Source organism: Leuciscus leuciscus, assembly GCF_965113295.1.
Source record: "Leuciscus leuciscus genome assembly, contig: SUPER_11_unloc_7, whole genome shotgun sequence".
In the NCBI taxonomy this organism is placed as follows: Eukaryota; Metazoa; Chordata; class Actinopteri; order Cypriniformes; family Leuciscidae; genus Leuciscus; species Leuciscus leuciscus.
This window is the reverse complement of record NW_028118540.1, coordinates 208,798-217,133: the sequence shown is the minus strand read 5'-3', so window position 1 is coordinate 217,133 and position 8,336 is coordinate 208,798. Positions and strand designations below refer to the sequence as shown.

At 37.6% G+C, this 8,336-nt stretch overlaps 1 long non-coding RNA gene across 2 annotated transcripts in view; it reads right to left on the bottom strand.

Moving 5' to 3' along the window:
- Positions 1-927: 927 nt before the first annotated feature.
- Positions 928-8,336, bottom strand: part of LOC309510271 — a 29,354-nt gene continuing 21,945 nt past the window's right edge. Inside the window, exons 3-6 of one of the 2 annotated variants that reach the window (XR_014210286.1) lie at positions 4,291-4,587; positions 2,756-2,846; positions 2,461-2,574; positions 928-1,023 (exon numbers count right to left, since the gene is read on the bottom strand). This is a non-coding gene — a long non-coding RNA (uncharacterized lncRNA). Of the gene's footprint in view, positions 1,024-2,460; positions 2,575-2,755; positions 2,847-3,257; positions 3,329-4,290; positions 4,588-8,336 lie in introns of those variants that run through there. The other variant, XR_014210287.1, reaches the window with a different exon arrangement.

The following is an 8,336-nucleotide window of genomic DNA, read 5'->3' as shown; positions in this document are numbered from 1 at the left end:
ATAAAAACAGAGTCCTTGAGGAGTTAAAACCATCGCATTCCGTTAAAATCTGCTTTAAAGATAGTGGACTCTGTCATAAGAGGCATAAAGGAGGATCTTCAACTGATAACAAAACCTTGTGCCTATTATGTGCCTATTAATATGCCTATTATGGCAATATGTGCAGATGACTTGGTATCAGTGATTATCCGAGTAGAAACAATGTTTTCTACCAACAACAGGATTCATTTCATAAAGTTTAAAGATCAAATACGATGCGATTTCTTGTTTTCCTTTTTCTTTAGTGTGTTATGTAGCTGTTAGTGCAAGTATAAGATCTGCAGAGTTAAAAAGCTCAAAGTGTAAAACCTTAAGAGATATTCTTTATAAAAGTTAAGGCTCAGCCACACCTTCCTAAAACTCTTCTTTCAAACACGCCCCAACAAATCTAGGTCAGTGTGTGGGGGCAGAGTTTCATAAATAAATGTATACGCAAAGAAAGAAGGTGTAACTTTTGTTCTCGCTGTATTATTGTTGCCGCCAGCGCCGCCATGTCGTGGAGACACTGTGTTTTTCGCTGCGAAAGCCAAACTAAATGAGTTTGGCCTTCCAAAAGAGGACACAATTAGAAAACAATGCTTAAACTTTATTTACAACTGTTCCAGAACAGTACAACTAAAATATTCGACTGTGTGATGCGCAATTTTCAGAGGACTGTTTCCAGACCCTGCGAGAGTACAAGGCAGGCCGTGCACAAAGCTGATTCTAAAAAGTGAGGCAATTCCATATTTGCTTGTACATTCTGGCGCTTCTGACTCACACACAGCCTGTAAGTATGTTTTTTTTTATATTTTAAGAATTTGCTACTGACTATTCAAAAATCTCTTTCATTCAAATATTTAAATGTCTTTAAGAAATGTTATAGCCTACCTGAGATCAGTCTGTGTATCGTCATTCTTAAAATCTATTGGATGACCCATAGACCCGTCACTCCTCAAAGACACACAGCTGGGCGCTGGTTCTGATCTCTCCTGCTGAACTGAACTATAACAAAATAGATTTAATTAGTTTTTGATGATAATCATCATATGCAAGATCTTCATACTGTTTGGATGAAAAGCACTTGAGGAGGGTTTAGACATTGTTTTCAAGAAATTCATTTAAAACAGACATCTCTTTTATTATGGGCCTATAAAAGGTTATTTCATTTGGAAATATGTTCAGATGATATGGTCCCATGAATTGTCTGAGTAGAAACAATGTCGTAACTTTTGTTCTCGCTGTATTATTGTTGCCGCCAGCGCCGCCATGCAAAGATGATCGCTCATCTTGGACATCTGCGTTTTCCGGATCAGAATCGGGCTCCAATTGATAAGGTAGTTCTGACATGATCACATGCCTTTATTGCTTCTGGAGCTGATGTTCCAAATATGGTAAGGGGCGAGACATTTCCGTCACACGCTTGAAGGGGTGGTTGATTATGATTTCACTTTTTTAACTTTAGTTAGTGTGTAATGTTGAAGACGAAGTCCTTAAAAAATGCTAATCAATGAATAGAAGATAACACATAAGCTACCTAAATTCATCAACTAACCATTCAGAAATGTACTGTTGCATTCTACATGTTGTCACTTCTTGAGTCTCTCCATTATTGTCTGACTCTGGTTTGAACATAAACATTGACATTTTCAGTGCATGTCTGTGTGAGGTAAAAGGATATAAAATATCTGTGGGGTATTTTGAGCTAAAACTTCACATACACACACTGGGGACATCAAAGATTTATTTTACATCTTGTGAAAAGAGCATTATACCACCCCTTTAAGGTTATCGGGCCAATCACAATGTACTGGCTAGCTGGCCAATCAGAGCACGCCGCGCTTTTCAGAACGATGAGCTTTGTAAAAATCAACGCATTTCAGAAAGGCGGGGCATAGAGAAGCAACAATAATGTACAGTATGTGTAGAATAATGAGTATGTTTGTTTTTTAACCTAAAACCGCATAAACACATTGCATTACACCAAATAATGTTATTTTTAGAACCGTCATATGACCCCTTTAATTGTATTACATTGATACCATCTGTTGGTCATTTTTGGAGGAGTCATTTTGGAGGAGGTTATAATGGGTTTGAGGTCAGAATATAGAATAGGGTATTTTTTTGAGCTCTGAATATACATGTAAGGCCACAGCAGCACTGCTGCACATTACCTGCAATTCCACAACGCCCAGGTACCAACAAAAAGGACTGCAGTCCATTTAAAATGTCCACAAAAGCTGGGTGTTTCAAATAATATAAGCATCTCTTTCAATAAAATGCTATTTATCTGATTCCAAGCCATGAAATTGGAACACTCATAGATTATGTCTCTCTTGCATCAGGTGAAGACAATGTCTATTATGAATATCATAAATACAAAATACAAAACACCATAATATTAAAATGTTAATCATGTCTTTAAGAAATGTTGTAGCCTACCTGAGATCAGTCTGTGTATTGTCATTCTTAAAATGTATTGGATAATCCATAGACCCGTCACTCCTCAAAGACACACAGCTGGGCGCTGGTTCTGATCTCTCCTGCTGAACTGAACTATAACAGAACAGATTTAATTAGTTTTTGATGATAATCATAATATGTAAGATTTTCATACTGTTTGGATGAAAAGCACTTGAGGAGGGTTTAGACATTGTTTTCAAGAAATTCATTTAAAACAGACATCTCTTTTATTATGGGTCTATAAAGGGTTATTTAATGTATTAATTTAAAGTACCTGCAAACTGGAGAAAAATCTTCATCTCTGGATGTTTGTCTGTCATCCATGATGAAGCTGAACAGTTGAAACAGTCTGATCTCCACTGACTCTGGATGTAAATGACGAACAAACACAAAACTAAAGTAATTAAACTTAATTAAACATCTTTATCATTGATCGGATCATGAGAGTTGGAGGTAAATAGATAATGACATCGATGCGTTCACTCAAAAAGGTAATTTGAAAAATCATCACATAGCCTAACTTACAGCACGATACACAAAAGAAACCCTGTTCCTTTACTACAGGATGAAAAATGTCAAACACGTCCTTTCAGAAAAAAAGTATTAATGTGGACGTCACCTGTAAAGGGCCTCAAGACATAAAAAGTCCCCTTGATCCAAATTTAGTCTAACGTTAGATATCCAACCGATTCACAAACTCCTCCATCTTTTCCATCAAGTAGCGAGTACACACATTCCTGTCTACGGTTTTATAAAAGTTTCTGTGAAATACTTACTAATATTTTGTTATCGGAATTTAGGAATCGACTGTCTGATTACATGGCGAAACATCAGCTTCCCTTTCAAGGGAACTCGAGCTGCGTCGAGACGCGGTGGGAACGCCCTGCGTGATTGCGTCGTGAAGCACGTGTATAACCAGTCCAATGGAAAGACGAGACGTAATAGGCGGGTGAGATGGTGCTCGATGCAGAGCCAAATGGGAGGAGCTAGAGCTCGAGCTCACCCTTGCTGGATCTAGTGCGAGTTCAACCGTGATGGAGGAAGGACAAGTTTGTTTTGATGCGCAAGATTCTGGCATACATCATATTGTATTTTTCTCTAATATTTGTCGTGATTATGATTAAATATTTATCGTTTCTGTGACAAACGCGTAAACACCCAATAAGAACATTGCTCACACTCTGTGTGTGTGTGTGTGTGTGTGTGTGTGTGTGTCTGTTTCTAAAAACGGTTGAAACGTATCTATGTAGCCTATTATTATTTTATCTTTATAACGGTTTCGTTGTTTTCCTCACTTTTAAAGCTGCTTTGGACAAAAGCGTCAGCTATGATTATGTAAATTACTAGACTTAAAAGGCAATGTGAAAGCTTAGATAGTGCACCCCTATTTATTTTTTGTCCACCGCATTTACGTGTGTGTTATTTGTGAATTAATCTAAATCATCTGATTAATTTATGAAATAAAAAATAATAAGACTAGGTACCTAATCTGCCCTTTTTGTAGAAGTAAAAGCATACTCCAACAGGCCAGTTGTAATTATTATTATTTTTAATTATATGTAGTTATTTATAAGTTATTAATTATATGTAGTTATTTTTAAATTAATTAAACTAAAGAAATAAGAAATGAAAATTTCTCAAATAAAAATGTATATTTACTGTACCAAACACCACTTTTAATACACAATAGTCGCCATACTTTATTAAACAACACTTTATTGGAGGACAAAGCATAAAGTTGATAAAGTAGCAGCATAAAGAAAAATGAGATTCAAGATAAATAAAAATGTGTCTTCAAAAATACGTTACCATCATATGAATCCATTCACAGCTGCTGAAGCCACAAAACGAGTGCCAGAGAATCATATTCAGTCACCTACAGAAAACAGATTTGATATTGTGTTGGAAAATAATGATTCATTATCACAGCTAAACTGGTTTCTTGCTCTTCCCTGTACGTCTCTATCATGTTCGTGTTCTTCTACCTCGTCTAAACAGTTTGTTCAGTTGAAGAACAGAAGATGTGATCACTGATGTGGTGTAGCTTTTTCTCAACCAGAGGAAGAAGTCTCAACATCCCATTGTCAGGCGTTCTCCAGTGCTGGTCTGAAAGTAAAACAAAAAACACAAACCATTCAAATGAAGTTGTTTAATGGACAGTCGGGTCAGCTTATGTTCTGCGTTATTTAAAGCAGTGATGGTTTACTCTGGCCCTCAGCGTCCACTGTCCTGCAGATTTAGCTCCAACCTCAAACCCTCCTGCCTATTGTCTATAAGTAAACCTGAAGACTTTGGTTCAAATTTTCAGATGTGCTCGATTAGGGTTGGAGGTTAACTCTTAATTAACCTCAAAAAGTAGAATGCAAAGGGCCAGAGTTGCCTGTTCCTTACATAAATTTACAAAGCAGCAGTCAGTACATTATATAATATACACATTGAAGTATTATATATATATATATATATATATATAATATTGCAGCACATAATATAAGCGAAGTACTGAACAAAAACAGTTATATCAACAGCAACCTATTTTAAAAGATTTTTAAGAAAGGCATGGTCTCTTTTGAGCCTTTGCCAGTGATGCTTGATTTCTTTCCAGACAACATACTCTTCTGTGAATTGTTTCAAGAGCTTCACTTGGTCAAAAACCAAGTGATAACCTGTACAATGTAAAATTGTCAACATCACAGTAAATTGACCGGTGTTGATTTTCCAGTGTTACAATAAAGTATTAAAATAAAGTGTTGAATCAACACTAAACAGATTGGGTTTAACACCAGAAGTGTCCGTTTTAAATAAGAGTTGGTGTCATTTTGCGTTGTTGCAAACATAACTCTCTTTTAGAGTTAACCAAGCCACACCTCCGTTTACGTGCAACCGTCGTTTTGACTGAACCAGAGTCCAGACCACATGCGAACGCCATTTTACTTGTGGAAGAGTCAAGCGTGGGGTAAGTCTAATACTTTAACTTGATAGTAATACAGATAAATCAGACTGTAAATTGATTTCAATGTATACAGTTTATTAGTTTAATCTATTATTCGATCACAAATCACTGTAATAATGAATAATTAACATTAGACAGCCAACGAGCTCTGACGTCTGATTTTTGTATTTTGATTTTTGCCAATGTCATGCCACTTTATAAATGATGTAAAGGTAGTAAAGCCTCGATTAAGCTTAGTTTTCTCTATCATCACGTCTCACGCACTGTAATTGTTTTTATGCACGTTCACAGGCATTTTCTTTCTGAGCACACTCGACAAAGCCTAAAGTTTTGCGCGCGCGAAGCACAGGCCATTTTACAAGGTGAACTGTTGAATTTCTAGAGTGTTCTACCAGTAACGTTAAATTGGCCTATCAGGAAGATCACTGGACTAAAACTAATTGTTATGATTTTAATTTGAATATTCTTTCGTTGACCGTGGTTCTGTGATAGTCGTGGTTCTGAACTGTGGTAACGTTAAGTTTATCATGTTGTGAAATGATTGATCTGCGTGGTATTATTTTCTGCCAAATATGGGTGTCAAACGCAATTAATTAATCATTTTGTAGTGAATTAAAGCTCTCAGTTGCCTTTTAAGGAACGAAATCCAGTAATATTTGTTAGTGTTCGCTCTAACACTGTGTGGAACACTCGTCGTGAAATATAGGTAACGTTAGAAATAAGGCACAGCTCTTCACTCATCTCCCTAGGGCTGAAAAATGTAGTCGACATTATCGATAAACGTCAAAACAGATATTGTCGACAGATATTTTCAACTAATAACGCCTGCAATAACGCGGTTTAACCATTGGGACGCTGTAGTGCAAGGCTGTATTGCAGCTGATGCAATAGAAGATGGCGGTTGAAGCTTTTAATGGTGCTGCTTTATTTAATATAGATTTGTGAGGCCAAGATGGCGGCGGTGTAGGTGGTAGTGTTTCTTTGCTCTTCAGGGAAATAAAGGTGAAGTGGTGATATAACCTATTAATCGGACTGGTGATAACGTGAAAAAAATACGTGAAAACGTTATATGATTCTGATTTGACATCTTTATGCATGGGAAAAAGAGGCAAGAAGAAAGTTAAACAAGTTTGGCTTGACACCATGTCTTCCGACGCATCTGGCTCAACTGATCAATTTGAGAATTCAGCATCAGCCTCGAGTAGTGCTGGATTTAAACTTAAGAAAGATACCGAATCACAGTGGTTTGACACATGTCCAAATTTCGACAATGAGGTTGTTGTCACATCCCTCTCGGATACTCCTCAGAGGCCAGCTGCTAAAAAAACTAAACGCGCAGAATCTAACGTTAGTGGAAACGGGAATGAGAATGTCTTGGCGGCTATTCGTGAGCTTGATTCTAAATTAGACAAAACGTTCCAGAAGATTTCGGCGATTGAAACTACCACCGAGGCGACTTCCAAACAAGTCAAAAGTCTAACAGCGACGGTACATCAGCTTATTTTGGATGTTGGCGTGCATAAAGAGGCTCTCGATCATATGGAATCTGAGGTCCACGCTCTGAGAAAGGAAAACAAATCACTGAAAGCAAGTGTACAGGAGTGTAGACGTTACAGTTGGCGATGGTTTCTAAAGTTGCACGGCGTTGCGGAAAAAGACAATGAGGATGTCCGAAGTGTGGTCCTCAACATCTTAGGGAAGATTGCTCCTGGAGTCGGAGACGGGCTACAGGACAGTGTCGATGTCGTTCATCGTCTGGGTCCGAAGCGGACGGATGGAAAGACCAGATCGATCATAATTCTCTTCTCACAGCGCCGCATTCGTGACATCATTTGGAGTGCTGCTAAAGGTTGCAAGTTTCTAACTGACAATAAACTGCGTCTCTCGGAGCCGCTGTCTCCTGAAGATAGAGCAGCGCGGGATAAGCTGTGGCCTCTTGTGAAGAAGGCAAGGGAGGAGGGCAAGAAGGCAACCTTTCGCAACTCATTTGCTTTGATTGATGGGAAACAAATCTTCTATGCTGATGTCGTGTAAGCCAAGCTGCTGCTTGCACTGGTTACTTTTCTCATGCAAAAATCGAAAAGATGAAACTTGACGACTAACAATATAAACTGTGCAAAAACTTTTTGAGTTGTGCACAAATAGGAACTATTTTTGTTCTTCTTTAATTATTGTTACCTTTACTATTAATCTCCTTATTTGTTTATCACCTCGATAACATGTGCTTTGGTTATTATCCACCTCTCCCTTTACATTCTGGTAGCTAGTCTAAAGAAAGTAACTTTTTTGTTGTTTTTTCTCATTTTGTTTAGGGGTTCTTGTTATGGAGTATTCGTTTAACTCCTTGTCGGTTGTAACTTTAAATGTTAGAGGTTTGCGGGACAATCTGAAAAGAAAAGCAATTTTTTTGTTTTGTAAAAGAAGTGCAGCTGATCTTATCTTTCTTCAAGAAATTCATTCAGGGGAAACAGATGTTACATTTTGGAGAACGCAATGGGGAAGCTCAATTTTCTTTAGCCATGGCAGCAGCCACTCGGCTGGGACTGCTATAATGTTACATAGATTTAAAGGGACTGTATTAGAAACTGTATGTTCTGATGAAGGCAGATGGGTTTGTGCTGTAATTAAACAAGATAACGCCACCTTTATAGCTTGTTGTGTATATGGACACAACTCTCGTGCATCCAATAGAGTAATGTTCTCTCATCTAGTGGACAAGCTTAAAAAGTTACACAAAAAATAAAATAATGTTTATTTTATTTTGGGGGGAGATTTGAATGAATGTATGGACGATCACCTGGATAGATACCCCCCTAGACTTGATAGCAGGATGAATAATGATCACATTTTTTTCCTGTGCTCCGATCTCTCTCTTACTGATGCATGGCGGTTCTTTAATCCTTCT